Below are 22,034 nucleotides of genomic sequence, written 5' to 3'. Positions count from 1 at the left end.
ATGAAAGTAGTACTTGCAAGCTTACTATAATGCATCAATGAAGAATACATTATACAGAGAAATAATTATGAAAGTAGGACTTGCAAGCAGGCTTTTCACTATAATTCATTACTGAAGAATAAAATATACATGAATATAATTATGAAAGTAGGACTTGCAAGCAGGTGTTTTACTCTAATGCATCAATAAAGAATATATTATATATGGGTAGAAATATGAAAGAATGACCTGTAAGCAGGCTTTCACTATAATGCAACAAGGACGAACAGAAAATGCATACATAGAACTATGGTGGCAACCCTACTCCATAGAGTACATCTATGGCGTTTCAAAGAGGTTCCACTGATATATTCATCTCTAGCGGGACTGCTCCTTTCTTTTCTGTTCATAGACACGTTAATGAAGTTCCATGTTGTGCATGTATTAAAAGGTCAAATGGACACTTCCCATTGGACGAGGTAGTATAGAGAACACACGGCTAATGAAATAGTTCACGAACTACGTGTTCTTATGCAGCAGGGGTATAAACTCGTTGAGCAGTAGCTCCTGTTTCCCTCACGACGAAAACTTAAGCAATAGGTAGATGTATACATATATTGCCCACAAGTAAAAGTCAGATAGTCATACATGACTTCAATTCTTGACTGACTGTTTATCAGGGGCGAATATGAATTTGAATTCTGTTGAGTGAAAGGTAACCAAGAAATATGTTTGTTCTCCTGCAAATGTTCCCCGTTTAGCTGCCACGCCTAAACAGCTAGTACAACTGGATTCACAAACAGAAAGAAAGACGGCAAGAACCAGAGCTAGCCAATGAGAGAGAGAGAGAGAGAGAGAGAGAGAGAGAGAGAGAGAGAGAGAGAGAGGATCGGGTGGAATATTCTTAGGCTATTCCATTCAGACCAATGGACTCGAATCCCAGCATTGGAATTCGCGTCATTATTTGAAATTATCGCTTTTTCACTTTTATTACATCAGCCATATTGTGCAAACAATTAAACCCAATGAACATTGTGCATATATCAACACAAGTCATTTTGAATGTTCCCAAAAGTTACCACTGTTGTGGTATATAACACACCTAAAACATTCCAGGTAGGGTGAAATATTCATCGGTGATCTGTTTGCGAAGTAGGTCAGATATTCTCTGTAATGATTGGCTGGTTTTGTATATACCAAAGAGACTTTGTTTGGGCAATTGAGACACAAGTATCGGTATCTAGGAGAGAATACACTGCATAACTTAGGAGACTTGCATTTCAAGGGATTTATATTCAACTTAAGGGATTTATACACAATCTGTGAGTATAAATGCACAATATGCGAGTAGAAAACTTAATGTGTTTGGTTTAGCACCACACAAATTACATAGTCATATTACTTGTATTCATAGTTGTGTGAACTGTGCTAGTCAGTACATGAAATGCTAATGGAAATAATTCAAATTAAGTATGTACATGAAATGCTATTGAAAACAGCTCCCATTAAGTCTGTACACGAAACACTATTGAAAATAACTTCAATTATGACAATACATGAACTGATATTGGAAATAACGTTGTGCTAATTGGCCGAGTATTGAGTTTATTGAAAACGTAGAGAGATATGCATATAATGATACATGAGTGATTGAATTTAGGGTTTTACAGTTTTCACAATTAGGTTACTGAATGGATGGAGTTGTGTAATTACTGACACATCAAATATTGCATGCAACTATATGTATAGCGACTAACAGCTGCATTTTGTTGGAATGATTACAGTCAGTAACACTTGTGGTATTGTTTTATGTGTACAGAGACTAATGCTTGCTATTCTTGTGATGTGGACAGCGACTAACACTTGTATTATTTTTGTACAGCGCTGAAAGTGTATTATGTATCAATATAAAGAAAATCTCACTCATTCATTACTTGGTCATTTAATGTGTATAAGTTTTACATTTTTTGTTGTAAGTCAGATGTTTACCAGGGGCGCCGAGGGGCCGAGTGGTCTAAAGCGCTCTTCTTTACGGATCACTGCCATCTCACCGCTGTCTGCGCCGGTTCGAGTCTCGGATTCAGCCAATGTGGGTATGTGAGAAAGCTTGCCAGCAGCTTCTCGTGGGTCAATGGTTATTTCCGGGGTTATCCCAGGTTCTTCCTCCACCATTAATACTGGCCGCCATGTCCAGCCTATCGTGTGCTGATAAACGGCGTTAAACCCCACAACAACAACAACAACAACAGATGTTTACCCACTAAATGACAGCTGACTCATACCGATATCGTGTGTACGTCCTTTCTTGTGACAGTGATGATGATGTGTGGTACTGGTTACATTTAAAAAAAAAAAGCAGTTAGGGAAGATAGGTCGGTACAAATTCTTTTCCAGACAGATTTAAATGAGGCATAAACATTAAAGAAAGGAAATCACCTCTCTCTCTCTCTCTCCACAATATATACACTGTTGTGACGAGTCTATGCTCTTAAAAGAAGTAACAAAAAAGAGTGAAGACAACAAGCTTTGTAACATTTAACAAATACTTTTTTTCCTAAAATACTAAGTGAAAAACAAGAAAAAAGAACTTACGCTATTGCAAATTAACTCCAAAAATGATCTGTGAATTAAAAAAGCACAAGTCCTATCGATGAAAAGTTCTAAGTGAAACTCAGTTCAAAATCCAGATAAAATTCAATATGGAAGGCGATGCTGTTTGTTTTGGTCAGAATCGTACTGGTGTGTCAGCAATCTGTTGTTGAATCACATAATATATTAATCCAATTTAAGAATTTCGTATAAATTTCAGCAAATCCAGGAATTATATCAGAGCACTTTCGTATTTCCAGGGATAAGAATCGCTTGAATTCAATCATTTGATAAAAATAAAAAGTTCATTAATCTGAAGAAAAAAATAGAAGTTTGCTAGCAATAGACACATGTTTCATATCATGTAGTCCAGGTATGACCATGACTCAACTTAATGATTCTTACTCTGAGAAAGAATATTTTAAAAACGTTGTTTAGCAAAATTGCCACTGATTTTTGGAACAAGGTCAGAAACTAAATAGAATGTATCATTTACCCAAAGTGGATACTGAAGCTATTTTTTAGTTGTTTATATTAATGAAATAAAATAAATTAAAAAAGAAAAAGTCGATCAGGTCCAACAGAAACGAATTAAATTCTGGACAAGGAAAAGTTCATTAAACAATGGTACATAACAATAGCATGTAATCAAATAGGAACATTTAAAATTAACAAACAAATTAAATTAAATTAAATATGCATAACTATACACAAGACTAACCTCATATCCACAGTATTTGCACGAAACACGAACACCCCATCCACACTCGCCACGAGCATCTCTACAATATCTACACGTACAATAACTCCTTATCCACAGCATTTAAACCCACCACTATCCTCCGCGTCATCAGTATTTACACCCACCACTAACTTACCAAATAGACACACACACGTACTTAATAGTGCTTCGTCCAATCTGAAATTTACATACACGTGTACGTACACGTCTCTGTTCCGATCAGATCCTTAGACACACGTGTATGTACAATTTCCTGGTCCGATCATTGCTATCATTAAAATTTATATGATGACAAGACAGCTTGTCTAAGATTACAGGACAATTTCTCTATGATTTAAAGAGAATTAATGTTTAGGCATATACAGTTTACTTAATATGTTATAGATTTGAAAATCAGATATATGGAACATAATTCTTTCATCAAAACCTACATGCTTTTATTTAATGCAAAGCCGATTAAAGAAGATAGTAAATTGGCCGAGGAGAAATCCAAGCAAATAGTATAACTGAAATGCATTGTATATAGACATAAAACTTTTGCAGTATAGGCTTATATCTGTCATGACTATGGATCTCTCGTTCTCTCTCTATTAAATACAGAGATAGTTAAAATGAAAATATTTAATGTAAAACTGAGTAACAGTAGTTAGTGACTTGTCCGAGGAGAAATATGACCAAACATTATCCCTGATAATTTATTGTATATAGATACTCTGTTTTAAGTTTATAAACCTTTTGTACCGTAACGGTTATATCTTTCTGGACTATGCATAGGGTTATATCTTCTTGGACTATGCACCCTCTCTCTCTCTCTCTCTCTCTCTCTCTCTCTTGTCCAGTGTAATTCCTGAATAGATTTGAATGTGTTATTAGAAGTCTATTTAATGTCTATTTTTATGCTTAAATTCAATGGTCTTTTATTCTTCTAGTTTTGCTTCTTTTCATCAGGACACAGACATCTCAAAATAATAGTTCTTGGCTCTTTGTTTATTCAATAGTTCTCTACAATGGTATATGATCATAACATGCAATTTACTTCAACGGAAACGATGTTCATAATTCTGTGTGTCTAAATTCTGTTTTAAATAAAAAATTGAAAGGATTGTCTTTTCAGCGGATGTTATATGCATCGGGATGGACAATGAATGTACGTGCTATTTATGTATTTATTTATATTTTGTGTCTGTTTCATAAAGATAAAGATGCGAAAAAGCGAGATATTCTAGGAAGATTTCGATTCATAAAGTAGAATCCGAAGTCTTTTAAAATATGTTGTTGCTGTTGTTGTATTGGGCAATAGTCTATACATGGTGGCCAGTGGGTGATAAATACGGAGATATCCACCGGTAAAAACCACCGACCAACGAGAAGCTACTGTCAGCTTTCTCACACACACTGGCGTATACTCGTACCAGGCAGAGCTCAGGTGGCAGGAATCATTAAACGTGAGTCATTGAGACCACCCGTCCACCCTGGTCCCCTTCAAAAATGACAAAATAAACAAAGTCATGGAATTTTCAGAACGTTCAATCAATTCATCTATATACGAATAAAAAATGAATATTAACTACATTTTTTCTGCCTCGAGCAGTTTAAGCCGAGCCTTGGTAACAGAGTGTTATTTTTTTAAATTTCCTAAGAGTTTAAAAATGTGCTAAAAATATAAAATAAGAGAGTCGTAATGACCTGAAAATCCAATTATGTCATCCGATTATTACTGAAAGAATGCTAGCAAACTTCATTTGCATACGTTGAATGGTTCCTGCCCTTTTTCCTAACTATATTATCAAGAAAGAAAATACACGTCGGGTAAATCTAATGAAGTGATTAGATATACATACATAAAGAAGTCGGGTAAATCTAATGAAATGATTAGATATAGACAACTAAAGAAGTCGGGTAAATACAATGAAATGATTAGATATAGACAACTAAAGAAGTCGGGTAAATCTAATGAAATGATTAGATATAGACAACTAAAGAAGTCGGGTAAATCTAATGAAATGATTAGATATAAACAACTAAAGAAGTCGTGTAAATATAACAAAGTGGTTAGATATAGATAATTAAAGAAGTCGGCTAAGTATAATGAAGTGATTAGATAAAGATAACTAAAGATGTCGGGTACAAATAATGAATGATTAGATACAGAAAACTAATGAAGTCCGGTAAATCTAACGGAGTGTTTCGATAAAGATAACTAAAGAAGTCGGGTAAATATAATGAAGTGATTAGATACAGTGATTAGATATAGATACCTAAAGATGTCGGTAAATATAAGGAAGTGATTAGAAATAAATAACTAAAGAAGTCGGGGAAATCTAATGAAGTGATTAAATATAGACAACTAAATTAGTCTGGTAAATAAAATGAAGTGATTATCCATAGATAACTAAAGATGTCGGTAAATATAACGAAGTGATTAGATTTAAATAACTAAAGAGGTCAGGTACATCTAATGAAATTATCAGATATAGAAAACTAAAGAAGTCGGGTAAATCTAATGATGTGATTAGATATAGATAACTAAATTAGTCTGGTAAATAAAATGAAGCGATTAGATATAGATAACTAAAGATGTGGGTAAATATAACGAAGTGATTAGATTTAAATAACTAAAGAAGTCAGGTAAATCTAATGAAGTGATTAGATAGAGATAACTAAAGAGGTCAGGAACATCTAATGAAATTATCAGATATAGAAAACTAAAGAAGTCGGGTAAATCTAATGATGTGATTAGATATAGATAACAAAATTAGTCTGGTAAATAAAATGAAGTGATTAGATATAGATAACTAAAGATGTGGGTAAATATAACGAAGTGATTAGATTTAAATAACTAAAGAAGTCAGGTAAATCTAATGAAGTGATTAGATAGAGATAACTAAAGAGGTCAGGTACATCTAATGAAATTATCAGATATAGAAAACTAAAGAAGTCGGGTAAATCTAATGATGTGATTAGATATAGATAACTAAATTAGTCTGGTAAATAAAATGAAGTGATTAGATATAGATAACTAAAGATGTGGGTAAATATAACGAAGTGATTAGATATAAATAACTAAAGAAGTCAGGTAAATCTAATGAAGTGATTTGATAGAGATAACTAAAGATGTCGAGTAAATCTAATGAAGTGATTAGATATAGGTAACTAAAGATGTCGGTAAATCTAATGAAGTGATTAGATAGAGATAACTAAAGAGGTCAGGTACATCTAATGAAATTATCAGATATAGAAAACTAAAGAAGTCGGGTAAATCTAATGATGTGATTAGATATAGATAACTAAATTAGTCTGGTAAATAAAATGAAGTGATTAGATATAGATAACTAAAGATGTGGGTAAATATAACGAAGTGATTAGATTTAAATAACTAAAGAAGTCAGGTAAATCTAATGAAGTGATTAGATAGAGATAACTAAAGATGTCGGGTAAATCTAATGAAGTGATTAGATATAGGTAACTAAAGATGTCGGGTAAATCTAATGAAATGATTAGATATAGATAACTAAAGATGTCGGGTAAATCTAATGAAGTGATTAGATAGAGATAACTAAAGAGGTCAGGTACATCTAATGAAATTATCAGATATAGAAAACTAAAGAAGTCGGGTAAATCTAATGATGTGATTAGATATAGATAACTAAATTAGTCTGGTAAATAAAATGAAGTGATTAGATATAGATAACTAAAGATGTGGGTAAATATAACGAAGTGATTAGATTTAAATAACTAAAGAAGTCAGGTAAATCTAATGAAGTGATTAGATAGAGATAACTAAAGATGTCGGGTAAATCTAATGAAGTGATTAGATATAGGTAACTGAAGATGTCGGGTAAATCTAATGAAATGATTTGATATAGATAACTAAAGATGTCGGGTAAATCTAATGAAGTGATTAGACATCGATAACTAAAGATGTCGGGTAAATCTAATGAAGTAATTAGATATATAAAACTAACGAAGTCGGGTAAATCTAATGAAATGATTATATGTAGAAAACTAAATATTTCGGGTAAATATAACGAAGTGATTTGATATAGATAACTAAGAAGTTGGGAAAAACTAATGAAGTGATTAGATATAGACAACTAATGAAGTCGGGTAAATTGAAAGATGTGACTAGATATAGATAACTAAAGATGTCTGCTAAATCTAATGAAGTGATTAGATATAGGTAACTAAAGATGTCGGTAAATATAAGGAAGTGATTAGATATAAATAACTAAAGAAGACGGGTAAATCTAATAAAGATTTTAGATATACATAATTAAAGATGTTGGTTAATCCAATGAAGAGATTATATATAAATGACCAACGAAGTCGGTTAAATATAATGAATGATTAGATATTGATAACTAAAGAAGTCAGGTAAATTTAATGAAGTGATTCTATAGAGATAGCTAAAGAAGTCGGGTAAATCTAATGAAGTGATTAGATATAGACAACTAAAGATGTTGGGTAAATCTAATGAAGTGAATAGATATAGGTAACTAATGAAGTCGGGTAAATACAATGAAATGATTAGATATAGACAACTAAAGAAGTTGGGTAAATCTAATGAAATGATTAGATATAGACAACTAAAGAAGTCGGGTAAATACAATGAAATGATTAGATATAGACAACTAAAGAAGTCGGGTAAATCTAATGAAATGATTAGATATAGACAACTAAAGAAGTCGGGTAAATCTAATGAAATGATTAGATATAGACAACTAAAGAAGTCGTGTAAATATAACAAAGTGGTTAGATATAGATAATTAAAGAAGTCGGCTAAGTATAATGAAGTGATTAGATAAAGATAACTAAAGATGTCGGGTACAAATAATGAATGATTAGATATAGAAAACTAATGAAGTCCGGTAAATCTAACGGAGTGTTTCGATGAAGATAACTAAAGAAGTCGGGTAAATATAATGAAGTGATTAGATATAGTGATTAGATATAGATAACTAAAGATGTCGGTAAATATAAGGAAGTGATTAGATATAAATAACTAAAGAAGTCGGGGAAATCTAATGAAGTGATTAAATATAGACAACTAAATTAGTCTGGTAAATAAAATGAAGTGATTATCCATAGATAACTAAAGATGTCGGTAAATATAACGAAGTGATTAGATTTAAATAATTAAAGAGGTCAGGTACATCTAATGAAATTATCAGATATAGAAAACTAAAGAAGTCGGGTAAATCTAATGATGTGATTAGATATAGATAACTAAATTAGTCTGGTAAATAAAATGAAGTGATTAGATATAGATAACTAAAGATGTGGGTAAATATAACGAAGTGATTAGATTTAAATAACTAAAGAGGTCAGGTACATCTAATGAAATTATCAGATATAGAAAACTAAAGAAGTCGGGTAAATCTAATGATGTGATTAGATATAGATAACTAAATTAGTCTGGTAAATAAAATGAAGCGATTAGATATAGATAACTAAAGATGTGGGTAAATATAACGAAGTGATTAGATTTAAATAACTAAAGAAGTCAGGTAAATCTAATGAAGTGATTAGATAGAGATAACTAAAGAGGTCAGGAACATCTAATGAAATTATCAGATATAGAAAACTAAAGAAGTCGGGTAAATCTAATGATGTGATTAGATATAGATAACAAAATTAGTCTGGTAAATAAAATGAAGTGATTAGATATAGATAACTAAAGATGTGGGTAAATATAACGAAGTGATTAGATTTAAATAACTAAAGAAGTCAGGTAAATCTAATGAAGTGATTAGAAAGAGATAACTAAAGAGGTCAGGTACATCTAATGAAATTATCAGATATAGAAAACTAAAGAAGTCGGGTAAATCTAATGATGTGATTAGATATAGATAACTAAATTAGTCTGGTAAATAAAATGAAGTGATTAGATATAGATAACTAAAGATGTGGGTAAATATAACGAAGTGATTAGATTTAAATAACTAAAGAAGTCAGGTAAATCTAATGAAGTGATTTGATAGAGATAACTAAAGATGTCAGGTAAATCTAATGAATTGATTAGATATAGGTAACTAAAGAGACCGGTAAATCTAATGAAGTGATTAGATAGAGATAACTAAAGAGGTCAGGTACATCTAATGAAATTATCAGATATAGAAAACTAAAGAAGTCGGGTAAATCTAATGATGTGATTAGATATAGATGACTAAATTAGTCTGGTAAATAAAATGAAGTGATTAGATATAGATAACTAAAGATGTGGGTAAATATAACGAAGTGATTAGATTTAAATAACTAAAGAAGTCAGGTAAATCTGATGAGGTGATTAGATAGAGATAACTAAAGATGTCGGGTAAATCTAATGAAGTGATTAGATATAGGTAACTAAAGATGACGGGTAAATCTAATGAAATGATTAGATATAGATAACTAAAGATGTCGGGTAAATCTAATGAACTGATTAGATAGAGATAACTAAAGAGGTCAGGTACATCTAATGAAATTATCAGATATAGAAAACTAAAGAAGTCGGGTAAATCTAATGATGTGATTAGATATAGATAACTAAATTAGTCTGGTAAATAAAATGAAGTGATTGGATATAGATAACTAAAGATGTGGGTAAATATAACGAAGTGATTAGATATAAATAACTAAAGAAGTCAGGTAAATCTAATGAAGTGATTTGATAGAGATAACTAAAGATGTCGGGTAAATCTAATGAAGTGATTAGATATAGGTAACTAAAGATGTCGGTAAATCTAATGAAGTGATTAGATTTAAATAACTAAAGAGGTCAGGTACATCTAATGAAATTATCAGATATAGAAAACTAAAGAAGTCGGGTAAATCTAATGATGTGATTAGATATAGATAACTAAATTAGTCTGGTAAATAAAATGAAGTGATTAGATATAGATAACTAAAGATGTGGGTAAATATAACGAAGTGATTAGATTTAAATAACTAAAGAAGTCAGGTAAATCTAATGAAGTGATTTGATAGAGATAACTAAAGATGTCGGGTAAATCTAATGAAGTGATTGAATATAGGTAACTAAAGATGTCGGTATATCTAATGAAGTGATTAGATAGAGATAACTAAAGAGGTCAGGAACATCTAATGAAATTATCAGATATAGAAAATTAAAGAAGTCGGGTAAATCTAATGATGTGATTAGATATGGATAACTAAATTAGTCTGGTAAATAAAATGAAGTGATTAGATATAGATAACTAAAGATGTGGGTAAATAAAACGAAGTGATTAGATATAAATAACTAAAGAAGTCAGGTAAATCTAATGAAGTGATTTGATAGAGATAACTAAAGATGTCGGGTAAATCTAATGAAGTGATTAGATATAGGTAACTAAAGATGTCGGTAAATCTAATGAAGTGATTAGATAGAGATAACTCAAGAGGTCAGGTACATCTAATGAAATTATCAGATATAGAAAACTAAAGAAGTCGGGTAAATCTAATGATGTGATTAGATATAGATAACTAAATTAGTCTGGTAAATAAAATGAAGTGATTAGATATAGATAACTAAAGATGGTGGTAAATATAACGAAGTGATTAGATTTAAATAACTAAAGAAGTCAGGTAAATCTAATGAAGTGATTTGATAGAGATAACTGAAGAGGTCAGGTACATCTAATGAAATTATCAGATATAGAAAACTAAAGAAGTCGGGTAAATCTAATGATGTGATTAGATATAGATAACTAAATTAGTCTGGTAAATAAAATGAAGTGATTAGATATAGATAACTAAAGATGTGGGTAAATATAACGAAGTGATTAGATTTAAATAACTAAAGAAGTCAGGTAAATCTAATGAAGTGATTAGATAGAGATAACTAAAGATGTCGGGTAAATCTAATGAAGTGATTAGATATAGGTAACTGAAGATGTCGGGTAAATCTAATGAAGTAATTAGATATATAAAACTAACGAAGTCGGGTAAATCTAATGAAATGATTATATGTAGAAAACTAAATATTTCGGGTAAATATAACGAAGTGATTTGATATAGATAACTAAGAAGTTGGGAAAAACTAATGAAGTGATTAGATATAGACAACTAATGAAGTCGGGTAAATTGAAAGATGTGACTAGATATAGATAACTAAAGATGTCTGCTAAATCTAATGAAGTGATTAGTCATGGATAACTAAAGATGTCGGTAAATATAAGGAAGTGATTAGATATAAATAACTAAAGAAGACGGGTAAATCTAATAAAGAATTTATATATACATAATTAAAGATGTTGGTTAATCCAATGAAGAGATTATATATAAATAACCAACGAAGTCGGTTAAATATAATGAATGATTAGATATTGAAGTCAGGTAAATTTAATGAAGTGATTCTATAGAGATAGCTAAAGAAGTCGGGTAAATCTAATGAAGTGATTAGATATAGACAACTAAAGATGTTGGGTAAATCTAATGAAGTGAATAGATATAGGTAACTAATGAAGTCAGGTAAATACAATGAAATGATTAGATATAGACAACTAAAGAAGTTGGGTAAATCTAATGAAATGATTAGATATAGACAACTAAAGAAGTTGGGTAAATCTAATGAAGTGATTAGATATAGATAGCAAAATAAGCATGGCTTACCTGTTCCCTGAACAAGCAAATCTGATTCTTTTTGATTTCTCGACGTGTACTCCTTTCTCTCTCTCACACACACACATGCACACATATACGCGCATACATTCGCGTACGCGGAGTTACGTTTTCTCAGTAGGCAGATAATGCCACTGACGATGTTGGAAATGGGGGATCATTTAGTATGAAAACATGGATATATAAACTTAAAGCATACATTTAATTTGTATAAAGAGATAAACATTTTGATTTTGTTTAAAGGCGTGAAGGTCTTTAAAGGACCTGCTATTAGAGCATTATTTTGGGTACACGAGGAAGTGTGACAGTGACAGTGACAGTGACAACTATAGCAGCACGTGATGGCGGCAAAAGTATATATCCATCGCTATATATACGGACATGCACAAGCACACACACATGGACGTTATTTTATTTCATCAGAAACTATACATATATTTCATTCAAAATGACCATTGGTCCCGACATAATTAGCCTGATATTTGGGATGGGGGAGGTAATTGTACTATTATTGTTGTTCTTGTAATCGCCTTCGTCGCCGTCCTTTGTAAGAGTCCTAATATATTTTACCGATTTATTATCTACCTTGTGTAAAGGAGCAGCTTACCGCAAAGTTTTTCTTAGAGGTAATGTTCCTATGGATATCTTTGTGCAACACACGAAATAACATTTCTTGGACGTAGTGTTCCTACGGATATCTTTGTGGCACACACGAAATAGCATTTCTTAGACGTAATGTTCATATGGATATTAGCAATTAATTAAATGTGTACGTTTGCGTTTATTAAATATGAAGCTAACACGTTATTGGTTGATGAGGGATTGCCCAAATTAGTTGCAACTAGCCAGAATATTAACCTTAGTACATCAGTGACGTTTCAGAGAGGTTCAGTTGACGTTATGTGACCCCAGTCAGACTTGCCCTTATCCTATATTATCCATATGACGAGGTTAAATCCAGCTACATTTAAGAGAGATAACTCTGTTGGAACTAAGCAGGGTAAGAGTTATCAAGTCAGAACAAATCCATTTGAAGAAGAAAAAAAATGATAACAAATACAAACTATGATCTAGATATGAATGAACACAATCTTGCTTGTTGTCAAGAGACAAAAAATTATTTTTAAGCCTCAGATAAGTGATGTGATGTGATGTGATTTTGATTTTTAACGTAGCTTTAACAATTTTTCAGTGATATCGCTACGATGTTTGCAATGTGGCAGTTTATAATGATGTCTAGCACTGAGGCATCATGCCGCAGACATGTAGCATGATGTCCCAACCAGTCACATTATCCTGACACCGGGCCGACCAATCCTAACACTAACCTCTTAATGCTGAGCGCCAAGCGAGGCAGCTGTTAGTACCATTTTTGTAAGTCTTTTATATTACTCGGCCGGGGATCGAACCCACGACCTCCCGCATCCGAGGCGGACGCTCTAACCACTAAGCCACGGGAGCGGTCTAAGCCTCAGATAAACTACAACTCTTATATAATGCACAAATCACATCTAGTTATGTTGTTCCTTCCTGAATAGAATACATCCCTTCACAGTAAGCTCCGCCCACCCTGAGCTATATAACTGGTAGCGTTATACATATAAAGTCAACTATTTCTAAATTATTTTGTTGCCAAGGATACCAGATATTCACTATAATGATTGGTTGTTTTTTATATACAATACACACTTTCTTCAGACACAAGTATCTGATATTATGAGAAAATATGCTGCTAAGCTTGGGAAACCTACATTTCATTTCAATGAATTTATAGTCATTGAATGGGTTTATAGTCATTTAAAGGATATATAGACATTTCAATGGACGTATAGTCATTCAGGGGATTTATAGTCATTGAATGAATGTATAGTCATTAAAGGGATTTATAGTCATTCAAGGGATTTATAGCCATTGAATAGATTTATAGTCATTCAGGGGATTTATAGTCATTGAATGAATGCATAGTCATTAAAGGGATTTATAGTCATTCAAGGGATTTATTGTCATTCAAGGGATTTATAGTCATTGAATAGATTTATAGTCATTCAGGGGATTTATAGTCATTGAACGAATGCATAGTCATTAAAGGGATTTATAGTCGTTCAAGGGATTTATTGTCATTCAAGGGATTTATAGTCATTGCATAGATTTATAGTCATTCAAGGAATTTATAGTCATTCAAAGGATTTATAGTCATTTCAAGGCATGTATAGTTATTTCAAGAGATTTACAACCATTTCAGGGAATGTATAGTCATTTCAAAAGATATCTAGTCATGTCAAGGGATTAATAGTCGTTCAAAGAATTTAAAGATATTTCAAGGGATTGGTAGTCATTTTAAGGACTTTATATTCAGTTTAAGAGATTTTCACTCATTCTGTAAGTACAATAATTGTACTTTATACGAGATAATCCTTCTTGTATTTGGTTTACCACCACACAAAATTTGCACATTCACATTAAATGTGTTTACACCTGTGTGAACTCAAATTGAGTCAGAACTGAAACGCCATTATGTATTGCAAACAACTCAAGCTGTGTCATTACCTGAGATTATGTTGTAATTAAAGATGTGCTAATTGACCGAGGCGTACATTTACTCACATCTGTACACGAACTTTTATTATTTATTTATTTAAACTCACCATTAACATCCCCATCTACAATGTGCACATCAATTACGAAGTCACCATCAACAGTATTTACACCCATCACCAACCTATACACAATATTTGCACGCAACTCTAACCTTACATCCACAGTGGTTACATCCACCACGCTCCACAACTACAACAATTACACCCACCACTAACCTTTCCATATACATTAATTACACTCATTGCCAACTCCTCGTGTACAGCATTTACACCCACTACTGACCTCCTCTTGTTAGTGTTTATACCCAACAATAACCTCCCTATCCACATTATTTACACCCTCCACTAACCTCGAAATCTACAATATTTGTACCCACTACTAACGAACCCATCTACATTATTTACACCCATCACTAAGCTCCCTATCTACAGTATTTACATCAACCACTAACCAACCCATCTCCAGTATTTATACCCACCACTAAGCTCCCTATCTACAGTACTTACACAAACCACTAACCTACCCGTTTACAACACTTACACCCACTACTAACCTCATTATATACAGTATTTACACCCACCACGAATTCAACGTGTATAGTATGTACACCCACCACTAACATCCTTATATAAAGTATTTTTACCCACCACGAACTCCCCGTGTATAATATTTACACCCAACAATAATTCCCAATCTACAGTATTTACACCCACCAAAATCCTCGTCTATCCACAGCATTTGCACCAATTATTTCCCTCTTCATCAACATAATCACCAACCACCAATAATCTACCAGTGAATAGTATATACAACAGTCACTAAACTATTAACCTACCCATGTACAGAGTATACAACAGCCACAAACCTACCCATGTACAGTATATACACCAGGCACTAACATACCCATGCACAGTATATACAACAGCCACAAACCTACCAATGTACAGTATATACACCATCCACTAACCTACTCATGTATAGTATCTACACCAGCCACTAAACTACTTCTCATTAATTGTTGCACCGACTGAATTATACAGGTGATTAGCATGACTTTATATTATATCAGTACTTTTACTTGAACACACTTTCTCATCCTTTGTTATTCTTTTACAAATTATGTCATAGATCGATTACTTGCGACCTTTGAGACATTACATTTTACAATAGGCTGACACGGATACAACGAGAGCAAATCTTTTACAGCCCAGTCCTGACGTCAGCATCGTGTCTGGTTGACAACTTTGTTCACTGGAGTCACTAGCATTGAATAACAAACTCTTATAATGACAACCTGGCCACCGGAAGGAAGAAAGAAATTAGCTCCTATCTGCTTAACATTGGGACTCTGAAACTGAAAGGTTTTCCTACCACAACGTGCATACATTTGTCATCTAAATGAAACGATGACCATTGCTACTGACATTAAACTTATTTTCATCATGTATGCGCGAGCACGCGCGCATGTGCATGATGTTGATATCTCTCTCAAGTTTACCATCACAGATCCAGATGTATGTTCACGTGTCATTGGCAAACATCCTGCTGTGTTCATTTGTTATTGCAGCTTCGACTCTTAGAAGTCTCCTAAGCTGCCTTCCCTTAAACGGCTATGGACAAAATGAAGAGAGTAGGCTACTGATTATGAGATATTTGTTGTAGATTTCTCCGTCTCTGTGTTGGGTAATCAATCTGTGTTTTACCACCACATATTAATTGAGAGAGGGGGTGAATTAACTACGGTAAAACTGGCAAATTGACTGACCAACCATAAGGAGAGAGCGATCAAGAGAGACTAGAGACATTCAGACATTATAAAATATAAAATTATCTGTATTTGAACATTATACGGATTATGAAGCAAACAATCAAACAATCTAAATAAAAACCCAAAGGAAAACATAACAACAACAAAACGGAGGATCAACTAGATTTCAGTATCTGTGTCTCGCCCAGTCAAGGAATGTATAGTACAGATATCTGGTCTCGAAAAACTATTGCAAGTTTGTATCACTGGTATCGTGTAACACTGTAGAAAAATCTCTTTGAACGTGGACACGTACCATTATCACCTACGTGGTTCTTGTAGGTAACTTGGTGTACGTTTTCATTCAAAGATATAATCCTGATCAGTATGTTTTCTCTCATTTCACAGATTTTAAAGTATGATTTAGCGTTATGACATTGATGGATTGAGAAAGATATATCCGAATTAACTTGGGTAAAACCGGCACATTGGCTGACCAACCAAAAGAAGATAACGATAAAGAGAGACAGCTATACAATCAGACATTTTAATACATACAACACACACAGACACACACGAAAGAGTGGATCAACTAGTTTACAGTATACGTGTGTCACCCGGCCGATGAATTTACAGTACAGCCATCTGGTCTCAGAAGACAATTGCAACTTTGTATCATTGGTATAGTATAACACTAGAAAAATCCCACTGAATGTGTGCAGGTTCCAACATGACGACCGTGCTTCTTATAGCTTACTTGGTGTAATTTTAAATCCAAGTTTGTAATCTCGGGGGCAGTACGTTTTATCTCACTCCACATATGTTCATGTATGTTTAAAGTTATGACATGAGAAGGAGCTGTCAATGTCATGAAGGAAGTTCAATGAAATGGGTTAACATTTTAATTCATTTAAAAATCAGTTATTATTAACGTGTGTAATTTTAAAAATACGCATGAAATCACTCAGATGGAATCTGAACCCACGAAATTGCAGTTTTGTAATATGGTACCTAACAAATTCAGTAACAAACATAGTCAGATCTACAAATATCATCTAAAAAGCATAATATTGTAATACGATTGATCGCATGATTTAGTATTATGGCGTGAGCAAATTGGATTTCAACGAAACTATTACATTTTAATTCATTTAAAAATCAAAGAATTGTTATTATCTGTTCTTGTTATTTTCTTATTTAATAGATGACTGAAAAGTGAAATAGACCTATAATCTAGAGAGCACACAAGCAATATTTCACTCTTGAAATCATATTTGCGTACGTATTTATACATCATGGGTCAATTTTAATTTAATATGCCAATAGGACTGGCAAATGAACGTGTATTATGTAGACACCTTAATAGCCAGGCTATTTTGCTGTGTACTGTATATGGTCTATCTCGCTTTATTTCCCACTCTGTGACAGTTAATCAGGCAGTCCATGAGCTTTACTTCAGTTCGGATCTCTCTCTACCTCTCTCTTTCTCTCTCTCTCTCTCTCTCTCTCTCTGATAACTTTCGTTCTTTTTTCAGACTAGTTTCGCTCTGAAAGATTATAGAAGCAAGCTCCCTACTGAAACATATTTAAACTTTATGAAGAAAACATTTAATAAATCATGTTTGAATATTGCAGTGGTGGGCCATCGTTGATTAAATAAATATGGTATATTCACACATCTGTTTCATATTTGTAGACGTTTACAACTGCATCAAGGTCACAAGGCAATATCAGTCAATTCGATGATGAGAAACTATGCTGGTGTTACTGTCATCTGTGATAAGGTCAGGCAATGCAAGACTGTTGAACAACTTGTACAGGTCAGAAACTATTCACTAGAGATAAAAAGAAAACCTCTCTAAAATTCAAAAACTTTTATGAGAACAGTGAAGATTCATCTCTCTGACCCCTCTTCTACTTTAGCCCAATTATTTTCTACTTAAGTTATTAAGGAGTGCAACTAGTCAGATACAATTATATTCTACTTAACATCCATATCAAATATATTTTCATTTGCTTTTTTACCTAAAGCCCTTGATGTATATTCTTCATAATTTATATCATATGAACCTAGGACAGTTCAGTCTGTGACATGCATGTCATCTTTGATCAAAGTCAAAGTAGTAACAAGTGTGTGTTTGGGGTTTTGGTTAAATTGGGTTTTCTTCTAAGCTAATTGATAGATTTTCTGCATACTTGGAATAAATCATTTGATGCCAAGTCAAATTTAAAGTGTGACATGTTTCATCTTGGGGTCAACGTCAGTGAGGAAATTTGTGTGCAAGTTGTTTTCTAAATGTTGTCATTTGCGTGTATTTCCTACACATCTTGATGGATTTATGTTTTGTTTTATTTTTAAATATATTTGCATGCATCGTTATAAACCAAAGGCAGTTCATTCTACAACATGGACACTCGATAAGCTCATGTAGCCTTCTGATCTTGGAGGTCAAGGTCACATGCTTCCCAGGATTATTTTGATCATGGTTTCTTCGCGCCGGCACTGGTGTTTTTGTTTATATATTTGCACAAATGCATGACAAAGTATGTGTAAATAATTCTGATCTAAATAGATCTAACTAAAGAAGACTTATTTCTTGTCTATGTTATAACTTTTTATATGTTATACTTTTTCAATTGTTCTACTCCATGTTGTACATTTGGCTATATTGCAAGATATAGAGATAGATTTTGTTTTAGGAAATAATTTATTTGTATCTAAGATATCATACAGGACATAAGTTCTGATTAAAATAGTTAATTGCTTTCAGATAACTTTCAGTTAGATTCCAAACCATTTAGAGGATCGCCGTGCTATCAAAAAACCAGGGATACGGTGGTGGACAGAACTGAATTGGAGACAAATCGCCTGTGACAGAAGGATCATCTATATTCTTCTAAATAAGAAATAGTAAACCAATCATAGATGTCACATGTCTGGCATGACATTGATTTGGGACTTAGTCAGCCTTTCTCTATATTATTATGGACAAGTCTTTTATGGCATACACTTGAGACTTCAGTCTTCTATAGTAGTAATGACAAGGATGTTATCACATACACTTGAGACTTCGGATGGCCTTATTATATAATATTATTCACTTTCTGCATCGAAACCTTAGGATGGACATAAGGTTTGTATGACAAATTTCCGGATATGCACGCAGGAAAATTACTTTATAAAAGCAAAACTATGTACTCCATTTGTATTACTGTTTATTATATTTGAAGATTCTAGAACATGCAATTTTGCACAGCCACTCAGTGTCACTTGTGATGAGCAAAATATGTCCCATGTTTATTATGATTAGTGATATCTCAAGATTGCAGAAAATTTCACGTTGCAGCCACTCACTGTCATGTGTGATAAGTAAAGATGTTCTTTTCCCTGGCATTTTTAAAGACAGCCCTATCTTTTATTGTTCAGTAATACAAGGTCTGCTTGTCTTGGGTATACAATTTAAGGATTTAACCAGTTATTATTATATCTTTTCGTTAGTATGGTTTTCCTAACATATATGTCAGCATTTAATTTATTTGAGAAATTTTGTCTGTAACTCCCTATGGATCGTTGGTTCTTAAAGGAGTTTTCTTGGTCCCCCCCCAATGGTTACACTGGACACCTTATATACACTATATTGTACTGAGAAATGGCTTTAAAGCCAAACAAATAGCAATATCATCAGGTAATTTATTGTTTGAAAAAGGACCTAAACGTCGTGATAAATGCATAGAAAAAGTCATACATTTTACAATATTATGTACATGTACCAGATTAGTCCTTGCCATGGCATTTTCACAATTGTATCGTGTGTATGTGTTTTATTACGAATACTTACAATACTTGTAATGTACCGTGTTGACACTGATCATACTGTCTTGAGAAGGCCACGTGTCGAAAAAAGCACATGGCTAGATAGGACGAGATCGATAGGCATTCAGTTCACGCATTATGCTGATTTTGTAACTCATCTCTACGTTGGAAGTAACTGTTTTGCAATTATTTCTAACAGAATGATGATATGGTATGCTGTCTTGCTTGTTTAATGAGTATTTTCATATACTGAAACATGCTTCATTATGTTTGTAATGAATACTACGTATCAGGTGGTTGCATTTCCGTTTTAAGACCTGAATTGAAGACTCTTGTTTGTCTCATTAAGTATGTCTGCATAAACGTCCAAGGTTTTAGGAGTAAAATTGGGCCCAATCACTTCATATCTTGAAGAGACAGTACGTCATCAGTCGTCTGTTTGTCTTTAAACATGAAATAAGTAATAAAATCAAAATTCTGAATGATAACACAATTTAGGTCTTTAAGGTCTGAAATTTTAACTACCATGTCAAAATTTAATCTGTTTTGTTCTGTTAAAAACTATAATACATATTGCATTTCCAGATAGTTTGTTTTCCAGAGTTTAGATCAGTCCAGATTTTGAGATAGAGAGTAATTTTGACTTATGCAAAATAATTATAGGAAAAGACATTGATAAATATAGGTAATAAAAAAATGTTATATTAATTTAATATTTTAAAATCTGGTGTTACAGGATTTTAGTATTTACTACGTAAATAAAATTTTAGATTTCCATATTTTTATTCTTCCAGTTTTTGAATGTGGTAAAAATTTAAAAAGAACATAGAAGTTTGTTAACCATACGCACATGTCAAAACATCACGGAGTCCATGTATATCCTTGAAACCACTTAACGAATCTTACTCTGAGAAAGAATAAAAGTAAATTTTAAAAAAATATACCAAAACTATCACTAGTTTTGGAACAATGTCAGCAAATAAATACAATGTATTTTACCCATAAAGGATACTGAAGATATTTGTAGTTCTATATTTCAATGAAATAAATATTTAATTTTTTTAAAAGAAAATCAATCAGATCCAAAAGAACTGAACTCAGTTCTGGACAACGTCATGTCCAGTAAGCAATATTACATTACAAGATCTTTTAATGGGTTGAAAAATATTTAAAACTAACAGACAAATTAAATTTTTATATATATATATATATATATATATATATATATATATATATATAGATATAGATATATATATATAACACGTTCCCCCTTTAAAAGGAAAAAGTTATATATTAAAGCTTTATTTTTCCCATAGGTCAATTACACATGAAGTTTATAAACAAAATAACATAAGAAGAAATCTTATCAATAATATAGAGCATACATGAAATAATATACTTCTATACACGTGAAAGTGTATGCTATTAAAGAATCTTTCCCCTTGATGTGCCTGATGACAGTATTATGCTATAACTACAAGCTCACCTTAATGAACTCTGGTGTTTTTCATCGTGCCGATGAAGGTAAGGGGCAGATCTAATATAAGCTTCAAAATGTTGTAATGCAGATTTCAAAGCCAAACATTCATTCTCGATTGTAGTATAATTTATCTGGTCCTTTTTTATATGTTAAAACAATTGCACACTGGATGATCGAACACCATTATTCCGTCAGTGGAATTTGCAACAATCCTTTCAGAAGGTCAAATTTGGTGACATACTTGGCATTTCCAATTTTATAAATGCAGTCATCGATTCTAGGTAAAGGAAATGAATATGTTTTGTCACAGTTTTACCTTTTTATAATCAGTGTATATACAGAAAGTTTTATCTGGTTTCGGAACAAGTATACATGGTGAACTCCAGTCACTTTTACTGGGCTATATGCAATCATTCTCCAGCAAATACTGAATTTCTTTCTTCAAGTATTCCTGTTTGAGAGGGTTCATACTGTATGGGTATTG

At 32.6% G+C, this 22,034-nt stretch overlaps 1 long non-coding RNA gene across 1 annotated transcript; it reads left to right on the top strand.

Moving 5' to 3' along the window:
- Positions 1-1,196: 1,196 nt before the first annotated feature.
- On the top strand, positions 1,197-20,849 carry LOC149788702 (uncharacterized). Its single transcript, XR_016424207.1, has 3 exons — positions 1,197-1,301; positions 17,953-18,076; positions 19,028-20,849. It is a non-coding gene; the product is annotated as an uncharacterized LOC149788702 (long non-coding RNA).
- The last annotated feature ends 1,185 nt before the right edge of the window (positions 20,850-22,034 follow it).

Source organism: Sinohyriopsis cumingii, chromosome 11 (genome assembly GCF_028554795.1).
Source record: "Sinohyriopsis cumingii isolate HCF-2022 chromosome 11, ASM2855479v2, whole genome shotgun sequence".
NCBI classification, from domain to species: domain Eukaryota; kingdom Metazoa; phylum Mollusca; class Bivalvia; order Unionida; family Unionidae; genus Sinohyriopsis; species Sinohyriopsis cumingii.
This window is presented reverse-complemented; position numbering and strand designations above follow the sequence as displayed.